At 39.4% G+C, this 11,654-nt stretch overlaps 1 long non-coding RNA gene across 1 annotated transcript; it reads left to right on the top strand.

The window, feature by feature from the left end:
• The first annotated feature begins 9,722 nt into the window (after window positions 1–9,722).
• On the top strand, window positions 9,723–11,432 carry LOC147610139 (uncharacterized). The gene is made up of 2 exons (XR_015264175.1): window positions 9,723–9,882; window positions 10,644–11,432. It is a non-coding gene; the product is annotated as an uncharacterized LOC147610139 (long non-coding RNA).
• The last annotated feature ends 222 nt before the right edge of the window (window positions 11,433–11,654 follow it).

Genomic DNA, 11,654 nt, shown 5'->3' on the forward strand with positions numbered 1-11,654 from the left:
CAAGTCAATACGATGATCTACTGCCCTTTTAGGTGGTAAGTATGAGAGATAAAGTGAAATCAATACACAATGGAAAACAGTATACAAAGAAGGATCCATTATATTACCAAAATCAACTGTATTTACGAGAGGGATGTATACAATCACCTAAGATACTATACTGGGTGTTCCTATGTTCAAAAGAAAAAATATGACTAGACCAATCTATCTAGGCTTGAAGAGTCTTAAACCACTCAATCCCTAATAACAAGTCTACATGTTCTAGGTGCATAATATAGCATTCCAGAGTATCTTTGTAGTCCTGAATCCGGATCGGTAGCGTTTCCACCTTTTGATCCCATACTTGCCGACCCGCAGGTAGGCGTACCTCTTAGGTATGATCGCTAGTGGGCGTTGTTTCAAGACCCAATTTCTGCACAAGTTTGTAATTAACAAAATTGTGTGAGTTGCCAGGGTCTAGAGGAATGTGGATTCTATGGCCATTCACTTCTCCATAAACTCGAAGAAGATCATGCAAGCCAAAAACTTTAGAGTTGAACAGATAATCAGAACATGTACTAGGGCGAGAAAGTAGAGTAACTAACGTACCTGTCAAAGACAACTGGTTAGCTGCCTTTGGCTTGGGTCCTGCGTTGGTCTTTGCACCCTTTTGCTTCGGGCACTCGTTACGCATATGTCCTTTTTTCTCGCAGATGAAGCAATGTCTCTCCTTCTTGAGCTTCAAAGCCTTAAGGAGACGTTTCTTCTTTGCTGGTGTCGAAGTTGAATTCTTCGAAGGTTGGTTCGAAGACTTTCCTTCAGTCATGCTAGCCATTGGTGCAGAGAACTTTCTTTTGTGCTTGTTCCCCTACTCGGTTTAACGGGTTTAGACGTAGAAGAGACCATTGTATCATCATAGATACTAGCGGTATGAATGGCTTCGTCCAAAGTAAACGGTATGAGTCGGGTAAACCGGGTACGAAGAAACCCAAAAGAGTTGTGGAATCCATCTTCGTAGCTTTCATCTGCAAGTCCCTAAATTTCTAGAGATAGACCTCATAAGTGAGGTTCTGCGAGGTCATGGTCAAAGTAGTAAACCGGGCAACAACATCATAGTCATCCTCTTTCTTGAGGAATTCTTTCTTGAAGACGTCTTCGAACTGTGCCCAAGTCGTTGGTTTAGGGTTGAGTTCCTTCCACCAAAGCAAAGCTTTGCCTGAGAGGAAACCTGCTGCTAATTGGATCTTTTTTCCATCATCATATGGATGAAACTGAAAATGGACTTGCCACTTATGTAGCCAAGTGTCCACTATCTCCTTGCTACGCTGCTTTTTCTCGCCCCCAAACTGTTCCGAAGTAATATTGGGGCCTAAAGCAGATGCCAAGGTATCCATACCCGAAAGAGTAGATAGGGTAGTGGTCAACAAAGAGATGGAGTTCTGTAAAGCCTGCATCTGCGCGGCGATTTGTGCTTGACGTTCCGAGGAAGAAGCTTCGAGAGCAGCTTTAAACTCTTGGAAATCTGATTTTGAAACATAATCGTCGAAAAGATCGGCATCGGTGGCTTCCGTAGCCGGCAGGGCTTCACGTTCTAGAAAGGGCTCCAACTCGGATTCTTGGGTCGACATCTTGAAGAGGGCAAGGTGAGAGAAAAAGTTGATCTTGCACAAATAAGAGTGCTAGACAACTTGAGAGCTTGAGAGCTTAAGAGCTTGAGAGCTTGAGAGCTTGAGAGATGTGTGGCAAGAAGCCCGCTTAAGGGGAGTTTATAGGCTTCCCCAAAAGCTTACTTAGCTTTTGCTTTTGTGTGTTTTTTTGGCAAAAAAATAAAATAAAATATATATTTATATATTTATATTTATATATTTATATTTATATTTATATTTATATATATTTATAAATATATATATATATATATATATATGTTTTTGGTTTTCTAAAAAAAACACATGGAAAACAAGGCATGGGTTTTTAAACCCCTTTGCTAAGGTTCAGAAAAAAAAACGAAAGCAAGGCAAAGCGTGGTGTGGGTTTTTTCTAATTAAAAAAACAAAAGCTAAAAAAAACTCCACCTGGCGCTGTCGTTTGCTTTTCGCTAATTTCTGTAGCATCTTAGCGCCGCCTACCTACCACCCGTTGGCCTGCGTGTACCCACGAAGGTTGGCCGCCTGCGCCTGGCTGCGCAAAGCAGTCCGACTGCTTGCATACAGTTTGCCTACCAACGTGCACTGGCTCGCCCGCTTGCCTGCCTGTGTATACCAGCTTGCGCACGTGCACCGCTTGTCAGCGTGTGTGTATTACCCGCCTGACTAGTGCAGCGTTCATGTTGCTGGCCTCTTCATACAAGTGGGCTGCACAGCAACCATACAAGCGCTACACAGCTACGGCCCGGCGACCCCTCTCTCTCTCTCTCTCTCTCTCTCTCTCTCTCTTACAAAAACACAGCCGACTGGCTTTTTCTTTTTTTTTTCTCTCTTCAAACTGTTCATACAGTTGAAAGCATATCTAGCCTTCTTCTTTGCAAAGCAAACAACCCATAACAAGACCAAAATCCCCATGACCACGGATTCCTACGATGAAATTGAAAAAAACAGTAGTATACTCAAAAAAACAGCAAGCTTCTTGAACTCATACCTTTTCTTCGACCTCTTTTCTCTACCTACCGACTTGCTCGTTCACGAGGCTTGCTTTGATACCACTGTCAAATCCCCTTAGGATCTCCCGTAGAATGCTCCTGGTACAAGACTCGAAACCTGCAAACAAACCAAACAAACATGACAGGGGTGCAGGCCTGACTCACCTCCCAACCTTGACAGTCGTGGGCAAGCCCACAAGTCTTGGTTGTTCCCACCAAGCCACGAGTTGAGCTAACTAGATGGATGTACCGATCAATCTCTACCTCGTGACGTCCCATACTGCCACGAAGCTACCCTTGTCCATATAAGCAGCAAGACAACAGAGAGAGAGAGAGAGAGAGAGAGAGAGAGAGAGAGAGAGAGAGAGAGAGAGAGAGAGAGAGAGAGAGAGAGACCTGTTGGAATCAGCTATCTCAAGAAAGAAAGATATTAAGGGTAGCAATCATAAATTCTCCTCCATATGAATTTTTTTCATGCATTTTAAAAAATATCTATGGAATCAAAACTCTCATCAACTTAGTAGTTTGGGAGTTATGAATTTTTAGAGATAGAATAGTCAATAGGAGAGCAATACGAATATGCATGTGTGCATGTGTCTCTATCACATAAACACATATCTATGTGTCTCTCTCTCACGTGCATTCTCTTTACATCTTTGTCACATGCATATACAGAACCTTCTCTCACATACATCACATGCACATACACTCTCTTTTCTTGCATACACACTTTCTCTCTCTTCTCACACCTCTCTCTCTCTCTCTCTCTCTCTCTCTCTCTCTCTCTCTCTCGCACACACACACACATACATACACCCTCCACACGCACGTGTGTAGCTGTGTATGCATACTATATGAATGTGTATATAATATCATTATATATTAACTATATGTATATTGATTTATATATCATTATAATAATATATATATATATATATATATGTCTTTTATTTTCTTTTTTATAATATTATATATATATATAGCATTATATTATAATATATTAGTATAGATTTGTTTAACATCCTTACTTATTATATGTTTATATATTGTTATCATGTATATTTTAAACTTAAATATTATATACCTTTATATTTTTGTATTATATTATTTATTTTAATTTTCTTCTCACAACATACCCCTACACCTCTCTCTCTCTCTCTCTCCCTTTCCCCAATATGTGCCTCCCCCCCCCCTCTCTCTCTCTCTCTCTCTCTCTCGCTCTCTCCTGTGCCCCAACACGTGGCTCCTCCCCTCCCCCATCATACTCCCTTGTCTCTTTCCCCTACCCCCAACACTTGGCCCTCTTCCAAACACCACGTGTCTCCTCCCCTCCCAAAAACTTGTGCATAATAGATAGTATAGATATAGATAGATATATTATACACACACATGTATAATGTATATATCTATACATGTTTGTATAGATATATATATACATGTGTATAGATAGATATATACATGTGTGTATAATATATCTATCTATATCTATTATGCATATAGACACACACATACATATAATATATCTATCTATATACTATCTATTATGTATACTCACACACACACACACACACACACACACACACGTGTGTGTATGTGTATTTATAAATGTAAATAAAAATAAACACACATACACATATTTTTAATTTAATTTAATTTGATTTATTTTATTGAAATCTACTTTTATTCTCTCTCTCTCTCTCTCTCTCTCTCTCACACACACACACACACACACATGTACACGTGCACATGCACTAATGCAAACACACACTCTCTTACACATAGAAATTCTCTCTCTCTCTCTCTCTCTCTCTCTCTCTCTCTCTCTCTCACACACACACACACACACACACACATACTCCCTCTCTCTTCTCACACACACTCTCCCGCACATAGAAACTCTCTCTCTCTTCTCTCTCTCTCTCTCTCTCTCTCTCTCTCTCTCTCATGCACACACATGTAAATATATATTATATATAATATTATGTTTTACTATATTTAGACACATATACCTATATATGCATATGTGTGTGTGTGTGTGTGTGTTAATAAAATAAATACACACACACATACACATATAATCCTAATTAATTAAATTTTACTAGGTGGGGATGTGTGGTGAGGTGTGCTCACTCTTAAATAAGTGTATCTTACATACAATGTCTTATCTTTCTTTACAATGAGAGAGAAAGAGAGACATACCTAGAGGTTAAAGTTTTCATCTCATGAAGCTCACCTTTTAAGAAGGAGGCCCCTATTTTTTTCTCAAGAAAATCATTAGGCCCTTTCTCCCTTGGCTCACTGCTTCCTCTCCTTTGGCCATGTGGAAGGGGATATGGCTAGAGAGAGTGACATGTGGTAGGGGGAGAAACTTATGCTGAATAAAAGTTAAATTTACGGCAATGTGACGAGCTATGGTGGATCAAATGGAAGAATCAATATCATTAGTGAGTGATTAGATGATAATTAGGAGATGAGATTAGTGAACAATTAACTGATAGCTTAATGTAGGCATGGATACTCAAAAACTAGCAAATTACTCATTAGGCCAATGCCTCAATTTATACAAGTTTGTCCATGATTTGCTCCACTGATTTGTTCCTTGATTTGTGCGACCTCCCCTACATATGGGGGGGACACCTCATCCTTGATTCACTCCACCTCTTTTACTCGATTCTCTCCACCTCTTCACTTTTCCCATAATATCTCCACACATCCTATATCTTCTCATGCTACCCTTTATTCTCTCCCAGTAGATACCTCTCACCTTTTCACTGCTACCCACTCATTTACTGACTCTCTTTTACATCCTCTTGCTCCCGCACACACCCATTCACTGTAGCCCAGGATCAATGCCTCAAGTCCCTAACTCATAGTCCTGACACACTCTCTCTATGTGTCCAAGGCTTACTACAAGTACCTGTGACCTTGACTAAAGTGCTCACACATACATCTACCACATGGCCTACATCATCGGTGGCTCAGAGGTGGTTTTACTCTGCTAGGGCAGGTTACATTGGGTTGTGCGGTTTCTCTCTCTTTCTCTCTCAGAAAAGATGATCTGACTCCACTTCCTTAGAAGTCTCCATGAAGTTTTCTGATGTCAATCCTTCTTCACTGGGTTTGCTGTAGTTAGCAGTCTCTTGCCATGTGTCCTGGCGTCCCACAGTTGTGGCAAGTGAAGGTTCTTCCTCCTTCCCTGCCTCTTCCTTGTTCTCGTCCTCGTGAGAATCCTCCTCGGGTATAGATTGTTTTTTCCTCTCCAGTTGTTGGGTCCACCCTTTTCTTCTCTTTGTCCTTGGTCTCTTGCTCATCTCATGTAGCTTCAATTGTGGTACATTCTTTAAGGTTGCCACAATGTTTTCATATTCTCCTTTGTCCACACTTGTCAGAAGCACTGCTAGTGCCTCATCATCCTCTACCTTATTACCAATGGCTGCCAGTTGTTGCTTAATGCTTTTGTATTTGTTTAAGTGTGTGGTTAGAGGTTCACTTTCCTTCATGTCAAGTTTGTAGAATTGCATTAGCAGATTTATCTTTGATTTTTTTGCTTGAGTTCCAAATTATTTATTGAGTTTATCCCATGCATCTTTTGCCCGTTGTATCCCTATAATGGGGTGAATGATTTCATCATTTAAACTGAGTGCAATGAGTCCTAATGCTTTCCCTTCCACTCATTCTCCTCAATCACCTCTGGGCATTCATCTCTTCCCTCAACTAGCCCCCACAGATTTTTCCTCATGAGCAAATACATGGTCTTTGTTTGCCATGTATGAAACTGCTCCCCATTAAATTTAGCTATTTCTTGTGCTATGCTCATGAGATGATGTGAAGGGGGTCTTACCTCTTGATCCAATTAAAGATTCAAGGATAGTGTCTACCCTTTTACAACTCAAATTTGGTGTTAAATGATGATTACAATAAATTTATCAGCATAAATTTACCAAAAATTACATAAAGCCAAGTGTAGCTGATCTATATTAAATGGTTGGAGTATCAAACATTTCTCTAAATTGTATTCTGAAGTGATAGGGATCTGTATTAGATACCCAATGGTAAATTTGAATCCTCAATTGCACCAAAATATAGTGATTAGTACTGATAAATCACTGATTAGTGAAATAATCTCCTGTTTTGTGTATGCAAAAAATACACTGATTTGGAGGGATTAATCGGGGTAGTGATTATGATAGAAAATTCAATTTGAACACATAGACATGTGTAGCACCTTCCCAATGTTGGATTAGATCCACCAATGCCTAATTAACACCTTGATTAGGTGGATTAATTAAGCAATTTGCCAAGATAATTCATTGTTCATGTGCAAAAGATTGTCCCAACTTGGAGTCTTCAATTGATCCACTTGCACAAATCTAATCTCAAAATGCTTCAATATAGTGGTAGATAAATGTGTCTAGATATGTTTTGAGCCCACAAACATCAATATTGAAGCTTTAATGAAGAATCAATCAAGTGATTAACAGAGGCACTTCCCTGACTGTGCACAGTCAGGGAGTGCCTAGATACCTTGATTAGGTGGATTAATTAAGCAATTTGCCAAGATAATTCATTGTTCATGTGCAAAAGATTGTCCCAACTTGGAGTCTTCAATTGATCCACTTGCACAAATCTAATCTCAAAATGCTTCAATATAGTGGTAGATAAATGTGTCTAGATATGTTTTGAGCCCACAAACATCAATATTGAAGCTTTAATGAAGAATCAATCAAGTGATTAACAGAGGCACTTCCCTGACTGTGCACAGTCAGGGAAGTGCCTAGATATGTTTTGAGCCCACAAACATCAATATTGAAGCTTTAATGAAGAATCAATCAAGTGATTAACAGAGGCACTTCCCTGACTGTGCACAGTGATGGATCTCACTGTAGACTTGATGAAATAAAAAACTGTCTACACCAGCTTGTAGAGCATGCTTGAAAACCCCCAGGCCTATCTGGAATTAGACCAATTCGAAGGGGGTGTGTTGCATGGAGCTTTTTCCACAAATCTTTTAGCACCTCTGCAAATTGCGCTGCCGCCGCCATTCTATGTCGAATTCACCCGATTCCTTTGAGCTGTGTGTAGGTCCTTGAGTCTAGTATGAGCCTCTAAAAGGACTTGGGCAATGGTTATGTGTGAAGGGAGAGAGAGCTCCTCCACCAGCCTGGGGGTACAGAGGCTAGTTGAAAAAGAGCCAAAAATTAGATTATCTCATAATTATGATTAGTAGAATTATTAGTAAGGTAATTAGCTTTAAAATCCAGATGAATCCTAAGCTTGGCTCTGTTGGAATTAGGGTTGCAGGAAAGCACACAAAGCTTGGAGAAGAAGAAGCAAGAATGCACACAACACAAAGTGTATTAGATTGTGTCAATGTACAAAAGATAAGTTAGCCCTAGAATGATGGGCGTATATACAAGCTGGGGGAAAAAACCTCCTAAAGAGGGTGTGTTTGCATTAGTGCATGTGCACGTGTACATGTGTGTGTGTGTGTGTGTGTGTGTGTGTGTGTGTGTGTGTGTGTGTGTGAGAGAGAGAGAGAGAGAGAGAGAGAGAGAAAGAGAATAAAAGTAGATTTCAATAAAATAAATCAAATTAAATTAAATTAAAAATATATGTGTATGTGTGTTTATTTTTATTTACATTTATAAATACACATACACACGTGTGTGTGTGTGTGTGTGTATACATAATAGATAGTATATAGATAGATATATTATATGTATGTGTGTGTCTATATGCATAATAGATATAGATAGATATATTATACACACATGTATATATATATCTATACACACATGTATAGATATATACATTATACATGTGTGTGTATAATATATCTATCTATATCTATACTATCTATTATGCACAAGTTTTTGGGAGGGGACACGTGGTGTTTGGAAGAGGGCCAAGTGTTGGGGGTAGGGGAAAGAGAGAAGGGAGTATGATGGGGGAGGGGAGGAGCCACGTGTTGGGGCACAGGAGAGAGCGAGAGAGAGAGAGAGAGAGAGAGAGAGAGAGGGGGGGGAGGCACATATTGGGGAAAGGGAGAGAGAGAGAGAGAGAGGTGTAGGGATATGTTGTGAGAAGAAAAATAAAATAAATAATATAATACAAAAATATAAAGGTATATAATATTTAAGTTTAAAATATACATGATAACAATATATAAACATATAATAAGTAAGGATGTTAAACAAATCTATACTAATATATTATAATATAATGCTATATATATATATAATATTGTAAATAAGAAAATTAAAGACATATATATATATATCTATATTATAATAATGATATATAAATCAATATACATATAGTTAATATATAATGATATTATAAATCAATATACATATAGTTAATATATAATGATATTATATACACATTCATATAGTATGCATACACAGCTACACACGTGCGTGTGGAGGGTGTATGTATGTGTGTGTGTGTGCGAGAGAGAGAGAGAGAGAGAGAGAGAGAGAGAGAGGTGTGAGAAGAGAGAGAAAGTGTGTATGCAAGAAAAGAGAGTGTATGTGCATGTGATGTATGTGAGAGAAGGTTCTGTATATGCATGTGACAAAGATGTAAAGAGAATGCACGTGAGAGAGAGACACATAGATATGTGTTTATGTGATAGAGACACATGCACACATGCATATTCGTATTGCTCTCCTATTGACTATTCTATCTCTAAAAATTCATAACTCCCAAACTACTAAGTTGATGAGAGTTTTGATTCCATAGATATTTTTTAAAATGCATGAAAAAAATTCCTATGGAGGAGAATTTATGATTGCTACCCTTAATATCTTTCTTTCTTGAGATAGCTGATTCCAACAGGTCTCTCTCTCTCTCTCTCTCTCTCTCGTCTTGCTGCTTATATGGGCGTAGCACCTATACCTCTAAAATGCATGCCTCCCATACATCGACACTTTGAGGGATGTTTTTATACTTATAACCATTGCTTATCACCAGTGAGTTTGCATTTCTATTCAAGGATGGCAGAGACGACAGCCTCCTTCTACGACTGGACACGTGCAACTGAGGCCTGCTCTTTGGCCAATACATTAGAATTATGCTTGTCAAGCCAAGCTTACCTAGAATTGCGGATGTGTAAAGACGCTTAATGAGCGTACATTTTTTGCCATTAATATTTGGTGCCGAAGCTACCCCTGCTCTATCGTGCTTTTCACTCGTGGTCGTCATCATCATTCATCTGGCGTAGTCGTCATGGGCCTGTGGGAAGCGTTCCTCAATTGGCTGCGCAGGTATGCGTCCGAGATCTGGCTTACACAATAATCTCAGATATAATGGTTAAAATGACGGTAACTGTTAAATTAATGGAGATTAATGTCTTCTGTCTATCGCCCAAGATTTCAGAGGGCGCATCTAAAGCAGAAAGCTTCTTGAGGCCTTTAAAATCACATAAATGCCAGAAAATCTCGTTTCGATTTATGTGGGCATTTTCCAGGTTTAGTAAACAATGCACTTTCTTTATCAAAGCAATAGTTGATGGATCAGGCTAGTATCTTATTGGCACAGACTCTTAAGGCATCAAATAGATGAAGCAGTGCAGGTCTGGAATTATGCCGACCCTAATAATCATTATGTGCTTGCAAAGCCTATCCCTGGGCTTATTCAATTTGGAGGTACTAGAGCTATGGTACCCTATCGTGTAGCAGGGAAGGTGAGGGACGTAGCCACATCCAATAAAGAGCAAACATGCACCTTGGAGATACACCCATGATCACCATGGTGTATCTAAAAATTGAGATACATGGTCCCACGAGACTTTTTGATGATAGATGGGGTGATTTTTTATGTTTTTTAAATTTTTTTTGAGTTCAAGGTCATGGAGAGCAAAAAAAGTTTTTTTTTGGTTTTTTTGGGTGTGAAACATGGCGGTGCTTGCACATTGAGTCCAATACTATTTTAAAAGCAAGATGTGTGGAACACAAGAAAATTATGTTTTACATCCTATGGCAATGGTAAGAAGGAAACACACATGTTGTGGTTACAACTTTGGCAGGACCAACCATAGCTGCTTGACTAAAGGGCATTATTCATGGGTATGCAATGCCCATCTTGTTTGATGGTGGCGTCTTGGAGGACATCATTGAGGATGGTGTGGTAGAGCGGTTGAAGCTGGGAACAGTGTAGTAAGAAAAAGAATTCGGCCCCTTTGGCGTTTGGGGAGTATGCAATGCCCATCTTGTTTGATGATGGGATCTTGGAGGACATCATCGAGGATGGTCTAGTAGAGTGGTTGAAGCTGGAAACAGTGTGGTAAGAAAAAGAATTCGGCCCCTTTGGCTTTTGGGGAGTATTTTGAGAGTTAGACATTCAAGGTGCCATAGTTGTTAGGTCCTGAGAGGGACTGGAAAGAGTACAATCTTTGAGGTGCCCAATGAGCAGCCAAGTGTAGACATAATTCTTATCATTATTTATTTGTTTTAATAAAACAAGATTGGCAGTCAACCAACCCTAGAAGCCAGCCAACTAGCCCATATGACACTATAAACAAAGGGCTAGGTCGGAGAGTCATTGTCAATTCAGGCATTCAGTGAGTAGTAAGTTCAGAGACAGAGGACAGCTTGTGGTTCCTCGACATACTGTGAGCTTACTTCAGCAAGTGCCATCATCATCATTGGCAGCAGCAATAGGGAAGCGCCCCTATAATCAGGCTTTGCATTTACCATACTGCAGCCCATTGTACATATTCATGCATAATGGAATACACAGTAGATTAAGGCATACCTCTCTCTTGTCTACTGTGTTTGACAATCACCTCTGTTAATTGTATTAATCTCATCATTAAGACTTCTGACTCTGACTTTGACTTTGATAATTTTTTGTCTGAACACTTTCCACTTTTGATCTCCTCTTCCAAGTCTTGCTAAAGTACGGAGCACTTGTTCCAATGCTGTCCCCATGTCTGCTATCCCTTTTACTTAACACAGCGGCGGGTCACCTGTCGGAACTGATCATGCTTGATGCTAGGCCTTTGGCAATGATTTGGGATCTTAATGATGTATTGGTT

Source organism: Cibotium barometz, chromosome 50 (assembly GCF_041138505.1).
Source record: "Cibotium barometz isolate CiBa-2024 chromosome 50, ASM4113850v1, whole genome shotgun sequence".
Taxonomy (NCBI): domain Eukaryota; kingdom Viridiplantae; phylum Streptophyta; class Polypodiopsida; order Cyatheales; family Cibotiaceae; genus Cibotium; species Cibotium barometz.